The sequence below is a fragment of the Anser anser genome (genome assembly GCF_964211835.1).
Source record: "Anser anser genome assembly, chromosome: 22".
NCBI classification, from domain to species: domain Eukaryota; kingdom Metazoa; phylum Chordata; class Aves; order Anseriformes; family Anatidae; genus Anser; species Anser anser.
In genome coordinates this window covers 8,190,109-8,209,744 of record NC_139743.1, presented here as the reverse complement: position 1 = coordinate 8,209,744, position 19,636 = coordinate 8,190,109, and the positions used below count along the sequence as shown (strand labels likewise).

Sequence of the window (19,636 nt, the reverse complement as noted above, 5' to 3'; positions counted from 1 at the left end):
TTTTTAAAGTAAAAATCATTGCTGATAAGTGAATGTTTTGCTGACAAAACCATTAACCATATTTTTTTTAAGCTAATGAAACACCAAAAGCCTCAAATTTTGAGAAAGGATCAACCCAGATCATTTCAAAATACTCACATTTCATAGGAAAGGAAAAAAACTTCAACTCTAAACCAGTTCTTTGCTTTCTTCTGTTACCTCTATACTCTCCCTAGCTTTACAAACTGTCCTCATCCCACAGAGCATTTCAATTCCATTAGCCCAGTGTTTCCCAAAATAAAGTATTTCAGCATTTCTAGGGGCTGCTAAGCTGGTCTTCTACTTAAATTTATATCTAATCAGTGGTCATGTTCCTTCTTTTCTCTCAGACACTTAGTTATTAAACATACTAAAATATTCTTTATAACCCACTTACGAGCAAATTATCTGTAATTTATTAAGGATTAAGGCTTACCTAAAACACACTGCTCCAGTCCCATATCCATTATGACCCGTATCCATTTTGAATTTATCCTAAAAGTGCTCTTGGCTCGCATAGCTCCCAGTGGGAGGAAGTTTAAGTTTAGACCCAATTTATCGCATCCTAAATGCACGGTTGGAAGGAGCCAACATCATCACTCAAGATTTCTTGCAGATTTTGGCAACTTCACAGTGCTCCAAGACCATTGTTAAAAAAACACTTGTGCAAGTGAAATCCTGTCCCTATGATGTTCACAGCCAAATTTTAGTTGGTGGTTTGGGAGTGGGCTTTGAATGTGAGGCAGGTCAGGCTGGGTCAGGAGTGCGGGGATGTTACATGGCACCAAAATGGGGGCGAGTGGCGTGGAGGTGCCGTGGAGCTGAATTTCAGCACCTTGCCCGAAGACAGAGATGTGTTTAACCCATGCCCGGGAGCAGAGACAAACTCCCTGCCTTCCCAAAGTGAGGACACACAGAGAAACTGCCCTTTTAGTCCCATTCCCAAGGCGCAGGCTGAGCCAACGAGGCTCTGGGCTCTTCTAACTCCTGGGTCTGAAGCTCTCCTCTTTCCTCCCGTCCTTGCAGGGATTTGGCCACTCGTCCCCCCTCCACCGATCCCTGCTGCTGGGCATGGTGATAAAACACGCAGCAAATGACAAGGCATGGGAACGGGAGAGCATCGCCTGGCAAGGTGGATAATTTATGGTCATCTTTGGAAACCACAGAGCCGGGCTGTGTGTAAGCGGCGGCACAGGTGGAAGCGGCGGTGCTGGGAGGGGATGAGTAAATCATTTTTTTATCAAAAGGGCTATTTTGTCAGCAGGTCTATTGCGGTCTAACCTCAGCAGAGTTTGCTTAGACATCGGGCTCGGAGCGGGCTGGATGAGGAAGGGTATCACTGCGTTTCCTCTTCTGCCTTTTTAATGGTGCCATTGGGATGTTTGTTTTCACCCTCCTTCAGAGCTGCTCCACCGGTCCTCCTGCCTCAGGGGCAAATGGGAACAAATGTGCTTTGTGTGGTTTCTAGATGACTGTCAAAGCGCCATGGGATAAATATGAGTTGGCTGGAAGGGAAAAGGGCTCCAGAAAAAAAAAAAAAAGCAGATAACTATTTTTTCCCTGATCTGTGACGCCTTTGTTTTGTTTCTTGATGTGTTGGTTGGTACATTGCCTGGTGCTTGCTTACTGCTCATCTTGCCAAGAGGACATGAACTGTTTTCCTTTTCCCTTGAATTTGTTTTTATTTGCTTATTCCTTTAGTATCCCTGGGTGAGGAAAAGGTGAAACAGTCCTCTGGCTTTCGAGACGGCTCGGGTGAGGCTGGCCAAGAGCATCTTACATTTGAATGGAGCTTTTTTCTCAGCTTCACTGCCCACCTTGATTTGTGATGCTGGAGTTGGATGCTATAATTAGGATGGGTCGACTAGGACTCAGAAGGTGCACAGAATATAAGATTTGGGAGAAATAAGTCTCAAGCTCTTTCGTGCATGCCTGCTGATCCACGTGCTATTCCAGATATATTTTCTAACTTTTTTTTTTCATTGCCACAAAAAGCTGGAAAATAATTGTGAGCAATAGCTGCCATTTTCCTTTCATCTCTCTGCTCCCAGCCTCTCTCCTTCTTGCACATGTGAAGGCTGTGTGCTCTGCATATGCCAGCTCTCTGAGGGGAGGATTGTTTGTTTGGGTTTGGGTTTTTCAGTGCTTGGCACAACCGGGACTCTGGGTTCTCCAGTAAACATAACAAATAAGAGCACTGCTGATGCTCTGTCACTCCGGGAAGTGGGGCATGAAGAAAACCTCTTCCTATGGTGAGCTGAGCAATTTTAGCACGAGCACTGGCAGCAGCACTGCCGAGCAATGCAGGTAATTTTGTGGCTGCAATGTGACAGTGGGGCCTCTCCTCTCATTTGTATTCTCCTCCATTTCCCTGCTCTTTTCCCTTTCTTTTTTCTTGTTTGCTCCAAATCCCCTGCCAGCAGAGCAGCAAAATAAAATGAACACAGCCTCGGTGGCTTTCCCCTCGCCTTAGCAAAGCCAACCCCTGCAACCTGCTCAAAGGCAGCTGGAGCAGGGAGGAGATGGGGTGCTGCATGTCACCCCCTAACAGCTCCCAGCCCCTGAAATGCTCAGCAGCAAGCTGGCAATAACCTCCTGTACAAGCCAGCAGGATGCTTTCAGTATTTTAACACAGCCTGCTGTTCCTGGAGCCCAGGCAACAACTTGGGGCTGCTGGAGGTGGCAGCCCCACGTCCCCCCAGGTCAGGCACGACCCGTCCCCTGCGCCTGTGTCACATCTGGTCCTCATAGCAGGGCTTACTCCGCTATAGGGCTGGATAAAATAGCTCACAGAGCTTAATTGTTCTTCCACAGAGCTAAGCATTTACACCCCAGGGCTTAATTGTTCCTTTGCGCTGATTGCCCAGTTGCACTCCAGGGCTTCCTGCGGATTTTGTGGGCACCACTTGTGGAAACAGAGGCATGGGGACAAACGGGGCAGCAGCGAGGGATGAGCTGGCTCTGGTTCCCCCTCTTCCTCCCCGTTTCCCGAGCTCTTCTCTCTCCAGGCACGCGTGTTGAGACAACTCGCAGCGAGCTAGGTGAGAAGCTGGCAGAGCAGAAGCTTAAATCTCAATTACCTTCCTCCTCGTCCGTTTGCGCAGGATCCTTATCTCTCCCCATGTAACTCTCTGTATTTAATTATATGCAATGATAATGCTTCACACACTAAGTGCATTATTAAGCAATTCCTAAGATAAGTAGTTTTCTGGATCCCCAATTATGATTAGATATTGGCATTCAAGCTGTCTTCCAGTCTCCCTCCTGAGCTACCCTGCCAAAAACAGTCATGTTTGGGTAGGTGAGACACGAGACCCGTGTGGGAAGCTGCATTGTGAGGAGAAATTGAGGCAAAAAGTGTTCATGAGTACAAGACAGACGTGGCTACTCGCATCCCTGGTTCAGACAATGACCTGGGGGTGGCCTTGCTGTCCCAGCAGGCTGGCTGGATGCAGAGGTGTGAGGTGTGTCCCCTCCTCCAGGGCTATGCAGCCTTGGTCATGACTTGAGTCATGGAAGCTGTGAAGCTGCCACAGCTCTCAGGTTTTGAGGCTCCCTCTTCAGTCTTCACTGTGACAGCCAGGATGGCAGCAGTCTCCTTTGCAGCCATCCCTCAGGACTTCAAGGTCTGAATCTGGAAATGAGTGGAAGTGAGTTTCTTCCATTTCTTCCCATAGTTTGTGTTCCCTGATCCTCTAGCCATCTCCACTGAGCTCATCTGCTCCATCCCTTTAAGCCTGTGCACCTCTGGAAACCGTACCTGTGCTGGGAAGATGAACTTGGTGCTTTCCAAACTTGATAAAGGCTTCCCGCCACCTTTCAGTTCATTTAGGTTTATCCTTCCTTGCCTTCCTAGTTACCCCTCCCAAATGCTGGCTCGCTTTGCAGAGCAGGGATGGGGCAGCAGAGTGTGTTCTGGTGCATGGGGTGAGTGCTCCTGGCCTCCCAATACCCAGCAAGGGGATGCAGTCAGGCTCCAAGGATGGCAGCACCTCTTGCAGTGTTCTCCCTCTTTTGCCCACATGCGCTACAGCATTTCTGGTGCTGTCTGGGGCTGTTTCCTTGAGGTCTCCTTGTCCAAGCGGTGCCCACCCCTGCCTGCTGCACGCGTGAGACCCGCCGTGCTGGCAGCCGGCGTATCATTGCTGCACTACAAAGGGCAAGGGATTATGGGGATTCCTCTTAATTCGGTACAGGAAAATGCTGTTTGTAAGTGTAATTGAGAGGGTGGCTTTGGAGTCAATGACTATGAGCTTATGTTGTAGATGGATCGTGTTTCACCTCTTTCAAAGCATTTAAGAGCTTACCAGAAAAACAAATGTCATTGCTCAATCTGTGAAGTGTCTATATGCAACTTGCTGTCTCAGTTCCTTCCCTTCAAGATAAATTGGAAACATATTTATTTCACGTCTCATACTCTCTGAAGGTTACAGTTGCCCCCTCCTTCAGTGTTGATGCATACGTGTGTATTTATGTATGCGTGTAAAGCGATAGCCTACGACTTGACTGTGTAATTGCTAAGGGTGCTTTCATCCACTCTCCAAGTATTCCTGGTGAAAGAAATATTTAGTTGTAGTTGTTCATAGGAAATCTTTAATCTTAGCTTTGCAATATATATGCTTCTATTAATTGCAGAAGGACAGATTCTCTGGCGGCATAAAGGAGTAGGTGCTCAGTGCAGTCAGCCAGGCTGACTTACCCTGGCTGAACATCAGTCCAGAGAACATATTTTTTTCCCTGCCCAAATATTCAGTTATTATTAGCTGAACCTTGATTCTTAACCCTTTGGCTTTAAAATGCAAATGTATGGAAACAGCTTGGATAGCCCCCAGTAACTTTTCCACCCTATATTTGAGAATTGTTGGACCTCAAGCCTGGTTCTGGGGCTGTCAAAACTATAGAGATCTATGTAAAAGACTTTAAATGTTTGCAGCTTGCAAGCGTTAAACAGGAATTGGGGGATAGGAGGGCTGCAGGTCTCCAGCCAGGGCGAGCTTCACACTCCCAGTGCCGTTTGCATGCTGCCTACACCAGCAGCGCCCACCCTGCCCGGTGCCCCAGCAGGGCTCAGCCATCACCGCCCGCAGAGAAAGAGCCAGGAGCCCTTGCTGGCAACCAAATCATTGGGTAAAGCACCCCGCTTCCCTTCAGGAGGAGTAAGGATTGAGAAACAGCACAGAGGGTAAGCAGATAGCGAGCAAAGAGCTTCGCTAATGTTCCCTGGTGTGCCAACAATAATATATTTTCTGCAGTAATACTTTGCATTTTCCTAGCACATTTCATCGTGCCTCTCATGGTGTTCTGCGAGCAGTAATTAATTACAGTCTCATTACATCTCTGTTAGATCCATTTATTTATTTATGAAGAACTTTCCATCCCCAAGCACTCTGGAATCTGTTAATCACCGAAAGGCAAACAGCGTTCCCCTGCGCCCAGAGCCACGAGATCTGCTGCGAAAACGCAGCCGCTGCTGGGCTGGGGATAAACACAAAGAGGGCTCTTGTGAGCACGGCTCCAGGCTGTGATTTCAGTCAGGGTTTGACTCTTGCCTCTACTCCGCATTTCTGCAAACCAGGTCTCTTTAAACTGCCCATGGCATAAACAGGCTTTTTTTGGGGGGGCTAGTGAAGAGGAAGAGATGTTCTGTCTGAAACACTGTGCTCTGCACTGGGATTGATACTAATTTGCTTGAGAGCAAATTAAAACAGATTACTTAAAACCACAGCTATGGTTTATGAGGAAGCGGACGTTTCTTACTCTGTGCTTGCAGAGCTTGGGCAATTGGTTTTGTGTGGCGTTGCCCTGCTGCTGCTTGTAGCTCCCACCTACCCGCTTTTACCGAGGGAGGTGAGGAATGCTAGGAGGAGAAGTTTTGGCTGACGGCAAGCAGCAAGCCAAACAGAAATAAGAGCAGGATTTCTGGTTTGACTTTATACCATCTCCTTGCCATGAGATTTTAACAGGCATTTCAGTAGATAGGAGCAGGGCTTGGCAGACTGCATGGCGGATGGCATCTCCAGCTGTGAAATGCCCCGACTATCAGCGTGGGCATCGCTCCTGGCTTTAGGAACACGTTTAGCTGTGTTTGCTCACTGGGCTTTCCCAGGAGGTACCTGACCTCCCTGGTGGTATTCAGAGAACTTTACCACCCTCTGACCAGGACTCTGGAAGCCTGGCCAAACTCCTCTGCTATAGACCAGCAGTTCTGCTTATGTCCCTGGTGAGAAGGGTGAGCTGGGCAATGCTGGGATGAAGCTGGGCCGTGACGGGGCTGCCCCAGGACTTGAGCGCAGAGGGTCCGGCCGTGCCCCCCAGCCACTCTCACCCCTGGCCATGGTTCTCCTCCAGCACTAACAGATCTCCTCCGCTCGTCTGAACAAAAACATGCTAAAAGGCACCACACATAAGCAATTAGCTCCCATGAAACTTTCCACCATTAAGAACAATGGCTGGCTTAGTTCTCATCTGATTGAATTAATGATATTCTAACAAGTGACGTTTTTTTCCTTTTAAATTTTCTCATTTGGAAGGAATTGCTCGTCGTAAATTACACATATAAAAATTAGGCCGGTGTTTTGTATTGTTTACAACAAGCACTTCAGGGTTATGGATGTTACTCATTGATTTATAATGTTTAATTTTTTCCCCGCCGTTCAAGCTCTCCATAAATCAAGCGGAGATGTCAACTCTGTGTCAACATTTCAGTCAGTCTGCAAGTTGCGGGCAAGTTGGGACAGCAGATCTCATGGAGAAGGTTGACTCTTCTCCTCACTGTCTTTCCCATTTTGATGAAACAATAAGAAGGTGAGGCTGGCACTTGTCAGTTATTTCTGAGTCACATTTCATTAGGCCTTTTTCAAACACTCCGGAGAACAATGTTTGAGGCAAGCGATCCAAACAGCTCATGTTCCCGCTTGTGCACTTGTGGGCTAGGGCAGCAGCTGCCGTGGAATTACACTGGGAGGCTCAGCAGGTGTCTGATGGTCCTGGACCGGATCCGGATGATGTCAGGCAGCTCTCATCCTGGCAGGCTCCTCTTCCCCGAACCCCAGCGAGTTCCTGGGGTCATCATTTCGAAAGCCTGAAGAGTCTGGTTGTTTTACCAAGGCACCCCATGAGGTGATGGGACTTCCAGGAGCGTCTAAGGCAAGCTGGGTGCAGCTGGGGATGTGCCAGTGACCCAGGGTGGGTGCTTGGGTGAGCCCCAATAAAGGGAAGATTTAAGGAGTTTCAGCAAAGAGTTGCACGGTTGTCAGTGAAATGAACTGGAATTGGGGAGCCAAGGACCCCTGAGAGTCTCTGCAGAAGTTTTCTTCATAGGGTAAGTCAGGGTCTTTGGAAATCTAGGAAGGAAAACTTCCTTTCTCCAGAGATCTAGCTTAGAAGCACCACAGGCTTGGTGAAGAATATCCAGAAATGTGGGTAACTTTTAAAGTTCCCTACATCAGGGCAAAACTGAGCACTTCTGGCTTCTCTCTTGGGTCTACTTCCAGGTTTCTGCTGAACCCTCAGCATTGTTCTGCTGTCATGAGGGCACCTGGTGTCCACCCAAAAACCTCCTGACCAGTGGTCACAAGATTGGCAATGTACCCCACAGAGTCCGTCCTGTGGGGCTGAACATACGAGGCTTTTCTAGAAATGAGGTCTAGACTTACTGGATTTGAAGTCAAAGTGAAGGATGGAGTCACCGGGCTCACCATACACCGGGGGATGGCAGTCCCCAATTTCTGCCTCCCACCTGCCCCGTACCTACAACAGGCACATTAGGAGGAGCCAGGCCTCACGTTAAAACCAAAGTGCCCAGCAGATGCAGGTATGTGTGTGGGGGGCTATCTCTCATAATTCCTGCCTACTCCATGCCTACACTCAGCAGGCTTATCAGCCTGCCACTTTCCTAAGCGATAGGGCTCGCCCAGTTGTAATAACAAAAGTAAATAAATACATTTTAATGATCCGATGCTGGTAATTAACGAAGCTGAAAAACAGATGTCTCCCTGAAGAGCTCATAAGGCAGCCTATTGCATAAGCTCACCCATTATGTGGATATGAGTTGATTATTAAAAGAAAACATTTAGCAAATGCAGAACAGGATATTCATCTGCTATTACATAATGGTAATAAGCAATTGAATTCAAGCAGCGATAGTCTTCCAGCCCTTACCGAATGCCGAGTGAAGTGTATTTATGGCCTCCGATGTGAAATAGTCCTCCTTGTTTTTCCAAGACGAGAAGAGATCTTTCAAGAGATAATAAAGAAAATAGACTCTAGTTGCTTTAACATGAAGCAAGATGAGTCCTCCGGATTAGTTTGGATTAGTCTGTTGCTAGTGGCATGGAGGTTTGGCGCTCAGCCATTTATTCACCTAGAATACGTACAGCTAATTGGAAAAGCACCTGCGATGAGATGTAGCTCACCACCTGCACTTTACTGAAATAAAATAAGCCTACATAATTGACTACATTACCTATTAATGTTATGAAATCACCCCCAGGCATTTTTATTATTATTATCATCTCCTCCCGCCTTCCCCCTCCCCAAGCTTTTATGAATCAAACTTTTGTCTCTTGCTTTTTCCTTAGAAGCCTCAAGATTGTGCCACTGTATCAAGACCAGGGCTGCTCCGACTGACTTGCTTCTCCCTGCAGGGGAAACCTGGGAAATTAATCCTCCTCGGTAGGGAGAAGAAATAGTTTGACATTTACCTGCTTGTTCTCGTGGGGCAGAGCCTTCCTCTTGGTCTCTGTCCTTTCTCTTTCTCCCCACAAAAGTCCAATGGGAGTCTTTTGACTGCCCTGTGTGGCTTTTGGGATAACCCGGGTCATGATGATACAAAACGTCTTGTTTTTTTTTTTTTTCAGCAAACTGCACGGGGTGGACTTTGCCTACACCTCGTGAGCAGGAGATGTTTGGTGGTTGGTGTTCTCAGTTGGTTTAGAGGCAGGTGGGCTCCATGCCTCTTAGTGATCACATTTTAAATACATTGGTTGTGTCATCCCTTGCTGGAAGACCTTGTGCTCTGAGCTGCAAAGAGGAGATGCAACGAGTGAGTGACAGCAGGCACCAGGCAGGGGAGGAGAGTCAGTCCCAGGTGGGCATGTGGTTCTGCGGGCTTGTGTGCTCAGCACAGCACAGCCCTGCTCCTGGCAGTGGCCAAGGCTTACAAGGGTTAAAAACCTCAGACAAAAACCTCTGTTGCTGCTTAATTGCTAGGGAAATGAAGACAGAGATAGGAAGACTCATGGAGAAGAGCCATAGGAAATTCCTCCTGTTTTATCTTCTCCCCCTCCTGGCAACTTTGCCACAAACTTGAATCAAGCTCAAATCAAACCATCTCTGTGCGGCTCTGAAGAACCACATTAAGAGTCTCAGGGCATTTCCTTGGCTCTCACAGATCCTGATTGTAGAGGAGAGAAACCCCAAACTCCTGTGGTCAGAGACACCATGCCAAAACTTGGGCCTGATTTCCAAGGTGAGTGACAGAACAGGGAATAAAAGGTAGGAGCCAAGTTTGTTCCTGAGCTAGCCTAAGTGTTCAGCTTTGCTCCAGTTGCCAAACCTTCACCCTCAGCGTGAGCAGCTGGAGATGTTTTGGGCTTCAGCTTGAACAAGCAAACCCAGTTTTTCTTTGCCATTTCAAATCACAAAGGGAAAGTGCATAATTGTTGTTCCTGGTTTATAATTATTATTGTTCTGTATTGGTAATTACCCTCATGACTGCATGTACGATTGCATCGCTTTTGAATTCAATGACCCTACTAAAACTACTGAAGTGCCAAGAATAACCAGGGTCAATGGGAGGACTGGTTAAAATCCCTTTGGGTAGCAAAACAGCAGTAGATGGGGAAAGCTGCTGTCCATGTCAGAAATGTGTGGGAAGGGCTGGAGATGGTGAGTTTGGTGATCGAGGGCAGATGCAGAGGCTGGGATTTGGGGTTGAAAACATTTGTCCAGAAGCAGCAGAGAGATCTGAGCTCTTTTGAGCACTGAGCTTGCTGAATTGGCCCCGTTGGGTGCCCGAACAAGGAAAACTGCTGATTTTTTTCCTTTCTTTCATTAGCAAATACAGTTTTCTGCAACTAGATTATTTACATATAAACAGGCCTGCTCTGAACATTGAATGCAGGTCGTGGAGTGTTCTCCCATGCAATGTGGTCATGCGAAGTCCCACCCATTGACTCACTGTTTGGGCCAAAGAGGTAACCTTAGTCTGGCTATTCGAGGCTGTGTGTGCAACGCGCTACAGCTCAGCAAACATTCAAGACCAGGCTGTGCTCCAAAAAGCTCCTAATCCAAGGAGGAACTTGCAGCAAGAAATAATGAACTCTCGCCTGAGGGCTGGGGGTAAAAGCCAGAGCTGCACAGTGCGAAGCTGAAGGGTGTTGGGACTTAGGAATCCAGCTCAGTTGCGGATGGAGCCAGCTGTGAAATACCATTGCCAATCAATCTTCCGGGCTGCACATGTTGCAAGACATCCCCTTTCACTTCCCAGAAGCTGTTTAGACCCAAGGGGTAGGGTCGGGCCCGGCATTAAGGGACATAGCTGTGATTTCTCGCTGGGGCACAATTTCCTCCCGTCCCGCACAGAAGTATCTCTGGCGGAGAAGAGCCTTCGCAGCCACCAAGCCACGTGGATAAAAGAAATCTTGCCACATACCCTGGGAGGCCCTAATGGGTGAGGGCCCCTCTGCATCTGAAAAGTGCTTGGGTGCGCTTGCTGGAGGCGTGTGTGGGCTTGCTGTTGGCGCCTGTTCCCATCGTGTTCCCATCGCTGTCACAATGGCCCCAGCTCAGATCCGCCGGCTGCTCGTGTTCCTCCGGACGAGGTCATCTGTGGGAAATGCACTACCAACAACGAAGCTTGGATGTCCCCTCATCTCAGAGCATGTGTGCTCATGCCAAGCTCCTCTTTGGATCTGAATTAAATTTATCCAGCTTCTCTATATGTCCCTCCGATTTGCAGTTTGAGGATTGCACCCAAATATTCGAGGCAGGGACACCAAAGCCAACAGGATCGCAAAGGGTCCGGGACCCTTGCTGGCAGAGCTAACCTTCCTCCCTGGGGACACTTAGGACTCACCCAGCGACCCTGGACCTTATCTACAAAAGCACAAAAGACGGGCTGTTAGCTCAGGATTTGCAAAGCGTCATGCAGGGCAGCAGGAGATCCCACTGCTCCTACACCCAGAGCCTTGGCGGCCTCTGCAAATCCCTCCCATTCAGTTACAGCACTCGATTCCCAGCCTCTCTGCTTGCTCACAATTATTTATTGTGTTGGGTTTGTTTTCTGTTTTCCAGGCAAAACAGGAAACAGTTTTGTCTGAGTTTCCTTGCTTTGAATGCCGGTGAAGTGTGTGTGTCTATGGCTGCATGTGAGGGAAATGAGATGCACCTCTCATAATACTGAAACCAAATCCAAGTTTCCCACAGTCAAAGCCTACTAAAAATGCAATTTCTTTCCAGCAATGAGAAGACCTTGAAGACAGTGTGTGTGCCGTGAATCAGAGCAGATTTGCCTCACTGCAAGCTTCCCAGCACAGGTTTGTAGAAGACAGCTCAAGGTGCTTCCAGCCAGGGAGCCACCGGCAGCACCGAGGTACTAAGGTTTAGTGCGTTACCAGCAGGAAGGTGGCTTCAGCAAATACATTTAATCCTGCAATTGCCCAGGGCTAGAGAGGAGCACCCAGGCAGTGCCTGCACCGCTGCTGACCGACGGCGATTTGCCCAGCTGCTCAATGGCCCTTGAGTTTTTCCCCATTGCTGCCACTGGAACCGCATTTCAGGGCATCTCCGCTGCCAAATCAACTCACTTTGCTCAGGTGCACAGCACTGCAGCAATTCATAGCAGGGAGACCAGAACCAGGCCTCCATGCACCAAGGACTAAAGGTTCGATAACCCAAACCCTAGCATTGCCATGATAGCTTTTTTCTTCCTGAGGCTCCTAATTATTATTGCTCTTATTATTTTAATTGACCTCTGAGAAAAGAGCAGTGTCAAAACAGGAGCTCAGATTACCGAAGTTATTATCCTGTTGTGTACAATGAGTGATTATTTAATATATATATATAAACTCTTTATTTTGCAAAGGCAGCAGTTCAATAAATAATTAATGTTTCTTAATCCTGTAGCTATTTCTCTCGCTGTAAAAAATTAATTGGTTTTCCATCATCTGTTTCCCTCTAACCTGGAGGTATCTGGCAAAGCGTTCGTGCCCCTGCTTAAACATGCTCCTTGTAATCTTTGTCATGCCCATGGTACAGAATCTGGGGGATAAACAAACTAATCAGAGATATTAGAGGCACCTCCAGGAAGATTTAGTCATCGCAACACTTTGCGCTTATGCAGCATCCATCTGTCTGGGAATAATTAAGCCTCTCAACCCCTGATGAGGTAAATGCTGTGCTCATTGGTGTGCAGACTGGTAAACAGAGTCACAGAGAGGTTACATGGTTTGCCCCAGACCACACAGTAAGTCAATGGCACTGCCAAAAAGGGAAGATTTCCCCAATTTCTGTGTCACTATGAGGCCACATCACCTCTGAGACGTGCTGAAAACTCAGGGGTGAATGTGAAGGGGCTGCAGTTTGTCCACCAGCTCCAGGAAGCACCTGGTATTAACAGTATTAACACTTAACATCTTGGGAACGCCGCATGCGGACATAGGCGAAAGGCAGAATGGCTGGCTCTTAGGTTGCAAATGCTTTTACACCCCCAAGTGACAAAAAGTAGCTGAGTTGTGGAAAGGGGGACTAACTCAGAGCTCCTGGCAAGCCCATACTGGATTAAGTGCTTACTTCTGCTCTGTCTGCTGGTCATGCACAGACGACCTGGCCCACAACCTGCCTTCCATACGGTGGGGACACAGCCAGGGACAGGGGGCTCAGTTGAGAACACAGCACCAGAACCCCCTTCCCAGGGCTACCAAGGCCACACTGGGGTTGTCACATCCCCTGATCACCCCCACCAGCCCCATCTGCCGCCTGGGGCTTAATTGTGCTTCACATGTGCAGCCTGTTGCTGCCTAATCCTCTGCTTCTTAGCCCCTGGCCTGCCTCACAGCAACCTCTGGCACTGCCACATCCACCACCAGCAGGGAACAACAGCGAGAAGGTAATTTTTACTGAACGACAGGCATATTTAAGACAAAAGTTTAGAGAAAAAGTTATTTCACAGGAGGGAAACAGGACTTGCTCTCACTGCCTGCCAATTTCTTTCAATGCTCCAGGGCTGCCCTCAATCTCAGTCTGTTCCCCAAAGCATTTCTGGTCCCTGTTCTTCTTCTGTAAATGCTACCATCCTTCTGATCTGCTGTATCTTCCAGCTTTCACCCCTTTGGCCTCAAACTTTGCAGGCTGATGAGGGAAATGAGAAGCCCTTAAAGCTTCTCAGCAGCCTCCCTAACAACCTTCAAGTGTTTGCTGAAGGGTGGCTTTGAGACATTCAGTTTTCTCCCAGCTTATTTCTTCTCTACAAAGCTTCTCAGCTGCTGGCAGATGCAGTTCACCAGGAGAGCACGCGGCATTCATAAATCCTCCCTGCATTGCCCGTGACAGCAAAGCTCTGCCTGAAGCTCCTGCCTTCCCCTTGAGTGCGTCCTCGCAGGTCGTGCGGCTGGTGTGATGTAGCAATGAGCTACTGCCCCCATTTAGCAGGGAAAAACGTGGAACTGCAGAGGGAAACAATAACTGCCAGCGAGCTGGGAAATGTGACTTTTGTACCAAATAGTTGATGTCCTGGCTATTTTCCATATACTGCGGAGAGCTATGCTTTTGGGTCTGGTGGCTCGTGTGTCTTAGTCACTGTTGTTGGCTGAAATGGCCATCGCTGCTGTCGTTTCATCAGTGTCATGGAGATAAAAAGCGGCATGAAAGATGCTATTTCAGGCTCCTGTGGTCTTGCATTAACCATTGTTCTTGCTCCCATCTCTCATGGGAGAGCAGGGAGAGATGCTGCCTGCGTGGGCTGAGGACAGGAGCTTGCTTTGCTGCCTGGGGGACTCTCAATCACTGTTCATGCACAGAGCGTGCCTGAAAGAGTTAACTGATGGGAAATGAGAGCCAGTTCAGCCTAGGGGAGCTAGCAAGTACAAGCACTTTCCTAATATGAAGCTTTGTTTAATTACGTCTGATGAAGGCTTCGGTGGGAGCCATCACTGCCATTGCATTTTCTGGAGCAAATTCCTTCCCTTTGATTTGTAATCTGCTAACATCCCTACCGGCCAATCTTGTACAAACAGCCCTACAGGCTGTAAAATCAAATGGAAAATGTGGGCTCACATGGCACAGCTAGAGTCTGAGCTGTAAGGGTGTGACAGGGGAGGCCGGGAGGTTAGAAGGTAAAGATTCATGCTTGAAACCATCTCCACACATGTCCAGACTGAGCTCTCACAGATGTCTAGAGATCAGGTCCCAGCACCCTGGAGCAGCTTGCCAGATGCTTGTCACAAATTCATAGAATCGTGGAATGGCTTGGATAGGAAAGGATAAAGGCCATCAAGTTCCAGAGTCCTGCCATGGGCAGGGACACCTCCCACCAGGTCAGGTTGCCCAGGGCCCCATCCAGCCTGGCCTTGAACACCTCCAGAGATGGGGCATCCACAGCTTCTCTGGGCAACCTCTAAATGGGGGGTGTAAAATTCAGCTGGACGCTCCCAGTGTCCCCAAGCCCCCTGGGAACACTGTATTGCAAGCACAGTTTCCTCTTGAGAGATCTTTGCAATGCTGAATTGGGAGGGGCTGAGGCTGGTGCATAGCACATAGGTGATGGCAGAAGCATCTATCACATGGGATGAGCTCGGGCACAGTCCTCATCCTCTGTCAGGAATGTATTAGGGAGATGCATGCCCTGAAAGAAAATGTACACAGTTCTGAAGTGTAAACAAAGTTCTGAAAGAAAATGTACACAGATGTTTAAAAAAAAATTCTTTAAGTATATCAACCCCCATCTACCCTGTTGCAGATAGCTTTGAAACCAGTGTGCAGTTAACTGGTTAATATAGACAAATGATTTTACAGTCAGAAGCGAATGTAATGATTACCTAGGCCAGCTTCTTGCTAAATCCAGTTCAGAAAAGAATAGATATTAATTCCTACATCAAGCCATTACCATTGGGTTCATTTATAATACCACATTTGAAGAGAAGCCTTGTCTGGAAAACTAACAAAAAAATGCCTCATTCTACGTGAACTCTTGATCCAGTGGTTAATTACTTTATCTATTACCACTTACATCTTACTGCTAGTCCCACTTCGCTCTGTGTCCTCAAGAGACTCGGATCATGATCCTGCACTATGTAACCCACAGAGACGGCAGCATTTCCCGGTAGGAGCCGAGAGATCACAGCATCATTCCCCATGGGAAAACAGGTCTAGGAAACCTCACCGAGACACAGACTGCATAGAATCATCCCGGATATATTTATATATTAAAAGGTAGCAGAAATGACACATGATAGTATAAATAACTGCATTTACTCATTACTCATACTTTGCCTTTGGAATTTTCTTCTTTTATTGCTGTTTTACAGTAGTAGCAGTAGCAGTTATAGTAGGAGCAGTAATACTACAGAGCATCTATCTAATTACACTTCAGTTTAATTATCACCCTTCCTCATGGCTCCATTCTAATGAGGTCTTAGGGTTGTTACTGCTGATGAAGAACTGGCTCTAGAGGTGTTATCTGCTTCTCGCCTGAATAAAAGCCATTCCAGGCAGAGACCAGAGAGGGCCCTTGAAAGGGAGGTGTACAGCCTCTCTCTGCATTGCACACAAAACAATCCAGATTGTGAAATGCCTTTTGGAAAGGCATATTAAAAAAAAATTAAACAGCCACAGGGCACCCAGGTTGGTGGATGGGTTCCAGAAACATTAGGTCATACATTAATTTTTTTTTTCCTCTCTCCCAAAATACTCTCCGGCACTTTTCCAGCAATTATCAAAAGTCACTTTTTATAGAGAGGGTGTCTTCTACAGCACAGCCCTCCAGATTCTCTTCCATTGGCTTTGTTCTCCTCTGATTTCAAAGCTTTTCTTTCTTTATTTATTTTACATTAAGGTGGAATGTCTCTAAAGGCAGGAAATCAGTTTTCCCTCCAGATCACCCCTGCTTAAACCAAAACGAACACCCCTAAGGTCCGTATGCTACTACCTGAACAAATTATCCTCCCTGGGAGCAGGGCAGAGACCTTGCTATGCTTGCTTGGCTTGTGCTGTGGCCTCTGTCACTTAGGGCTTGTTTTCTGTTGACATCCTACAGGCTAAATAGCAAGTGGGGTAGAACCTCCTCCTTCTCATCTAAATAATTATTCCCCTGGAAAAACATAGACACAATTAATAGTCATTGCGATGCATTACTACACTGAACAAAAATCTATTACAGATGCAGAGCAATGCCATCGCTTTCAGTCCAGATAGCGTTGCTGAATGCTGCCTGGCCCAGCAGCCGGTCGTGCTGTGCTTTAGCATCTGCCTCTAGTCTGGAAATCGAGGGAGGTGAAGCGGCTTAACAAGGGCTGTAGGAATCGGTGGCAGAATTTGGGGGAAAACCACCAATAAGAGGGTGGCTGAAGAGCTCAGGCAGCAGGGTCTGCACTGGGGTAGCACAGCAGGCTCAATGGTTTTCTCTGGTGCATGGGAGCAATTCTGAGCAGCAGTCCCACCTTCGGGTTGTTCATGAAGCATCATGTCCCTGGAGCTGCGATGCAAATGGCAGGGTGACCTCATTCATCCCCGACATGGGACGAAGTTTACAGACCAAACTGTCGCTGTGTGTCTGCTACTTGCATAGTTTGGTTTCAGAACTTCTAAAGTCAACTAAAGATCGGGGGCAAAGTCTTGTGCATAGTCTTAATCCAAGCTTCTAAGCAGCACTCCTGCTGAGTTTTCTTTAATGACTGATTATAAGAAAGAGGAGGATTGCTCTTACAATATCTGCTGTTGACTCTAGTGCTGCAAGATCTGCAGACTGGTTAAATACATGTCTAGCTATAAACATCCGCTTCAACCCCGATATTGACAGTGTTGTACCCAAACGTTTTCTAGGAATTCTGGCAATGACAGAAAGCGGGGATGGAGAGCAACCTTGAATCACCTTCTAACCTACCTGTGCCCTCAAGATGCAAAGGCAGAGACAACTCCATCTAATCCATGTTTGATGCTTGTCTTTCCTATTCTTAAATGGCTCAAATTCCTTATTTCCGTAAGGAATCTGTTCTGCTTTTTAAATTATGTTTAGATGTTTCCTAAGGGTCAGCCTGATCCCCTTCACTACAATTCAACTATGCTCCTTACTCATCCTATTGAGGCTGAAGAGAAGCTATTTCACTGCCTCACTTTAATATTTTGCATGGCTTTTACCTCTCTCCCTCTCTCTCCCCAAGCTCCCTTTTCTCAACTGAGCAACCCTGTCTTACTTGGTCTTCCCTCAGATGTCAAGTTTTCTAGGCTGCTCATCAATCCTGCTGCTTATTGTGTTGCATAAAGCAGATGGATGATTGTCCTCAATCCACAAATTGAAATTCTTTTAAATCTAAGTAGATAATTGAAGCTTGTTGGATCAATAGCCCACGATGATCTAATATATTGACTATAGATAGCTATCTGAGCAGTAATGGGTTAGTCATCAATGCATAAATATAAGGGCAGTCGCTTGTGGCCAGAGTCAACCTGGGCTTACAACACCCACATCCAGGACAGCTACACGTAATTTGGGCTCCTGCTGACTCTGCAAGCACTTGCCTGATGATGGGGGCTGAATCAAACCCAGGCAAACCCCCATTACTCTCCTTAGCTTTGACTAGAGACCAAATACGAATTATGCATTTATATCATCCATCACAGAAGACTGTCATAGGGGGATGAGACAAAAGCTTTGGATTCTCCCATTTTTTATATAGCACTATGCCTCTCCCTTAGCAGGGCATTAGAAAGCTTTTTTCCCCTCACCGTGCAACTGCTGTTGCCTAAAATAACTGAGGTGGTCGGAATTACTGCCTCTCTCTCTGATGTCTACAAAGAGAGCCTAAGTCCTGAGGCTGAGCAGGGTGGGATGAATCTGGGTACCACTGAGTGCAATGGGATTTGGGCATGCTTTCACACCCAGCAAAAATCTTCTCCAAAAGTTCCTGCTACTTCCATCTTTAGTCCAGGCTGTATTACCCGTCAAGCACCTTTCCACAAGAGCTGTGTTGCATACTTAAAACATCTAATCCAGGAGCTTACAAGCCACAGGGTATCTTCTGCCACCTTAAGTAGGCGGTGAGACATGGGAATCTGAACACAACCCAAATAGCCTGAGATATATCTTATACCATGATGTGGATTTAAAAGAAAAAAAAAAAGAATATATTAGCACACAAAATATTAAGTCATTCGTATTTTCTGCAATTAATTTATCTGTCATCAATGGACTCATAAACTATTTGACTCTGTGACAGCTTGGAAAGAGAAGATGCCAACTTTTCCTGCAGGTGTGCATCTGGTTGGGAAGACATCAGCGATTGTACGTGCAGGGAGGGAGGATGATAGGAGGGAGACAGAGGGGTTGTGAAATAAGATGGGAGTGAAAGTGTTGGCAAAAATGCTGGCTAGCTGCATTTGTCCTCCTTAAAGATGGGAAGAAAGGTTTGAGAAGCCCTCGGTTTCAAACAGCCTTCCCAAAAGTAGGTTGAGGGCCCCTTAATGCACAGTTTTATTGATCTGGCTTCAGGCAATGAACCCATAAAAAGAGGCCAGGACACTATAGAAATGGTTTAGCACATTTCCCATATTCAGTGTGATACTTAAAATATGTATTTAGCACCAGAGATCTGGTACTTACATGCCAGTGCGATCATAAATCCTCCTGATTTCACTAGGAGGTAATTTCCTTTATGTTTTTTGCGTATCTGCTCTTCAGAGCTTCTCCCTTGGCACTTATGTGTGTACCTCCACACTGAGCCTATTTAACGGCCATGAACAAAAAGGCTTTGGGGATTGGGAGATTTGGAAAATGACACAAGTGAAGACAGATTTGATGATTCCTGGTAACGATCAAGTGCCAGTGGAGATGGGTGTTACAAAAACCAGGCAGAGCTATGAGTGAGCACCCCATCTCCCACCAGGCTGGGCACAGAAGAAATAACCCTGGGATATCACTGGGTTAGCATATCTCAGGGGTTTTCTCTGGACTGTAGCACCATGGCTTGGAGGAGAGACCTGAGCATCACTTGGGGCTCTGGGAACTGCCCCCCACCAACACTTTTGGCTTCATTAACAGAATGAAGCTCTGGGTGGGTAAGTCACAAAGCAGCAGCACTGGCAAGGGAAACGTCCCAAAGCAGGGTTTGGGTCTGGTTTTAAATACAGCATTTTGTATTCCCCCCCCCACACACGCACCTCTCTGGAGGATCCAATGTTTCACCCCTTGATTTCTGTTTTTAAATAATCTGGTGCCAGATAATGTTGATCCCTGAGAGTCTGAGATACTTTTGCATTCAAATGGTATAAAGGTTTTCTCCTCTCTCCTTGTGCAAAAAGTGAAATGAAATAAAATAAAATAATAAATAATAAAAAGGTGGGTTGGGGAGGAGAAAGCAAAGCTATTACAGCCACAAAAACAAATAACCCATGTGGAAAAGTTCTG

At 47.0% G+C, this 19,636-nt stretch overlaps 1 long non-coding RNA gene across 2 annotated transcripts in view; it reads left to right on the top strand.

Annotated features, from left to right (window-relative positions):
• LOC310885268 overlaps nt 1–19,636 on the top strand; it is a 39,769-nt gene that overhangs the window by 2,196 nt on the left and 17,937 nt on the right. For both annotated transcript variants that reach the window (XR_014574659.1, XR_014574660.1), the window contains exons 2-6: nt 1,045–1,150; nt 8,598–8,691; nt 8,877–9,106; nt 9,229–9,487; nt 10,142–13,126. This is a non-coding gene — a long non-coding RNA (uncharacterized lncRNA). The remainder of the gene's footprint in view (nt 1–1,044; nt 1,151–8,597; nt 8,692–8,876; nt 9,107–9,228; nt 9,488–10,141; nt 13,127–19,636) is intronic.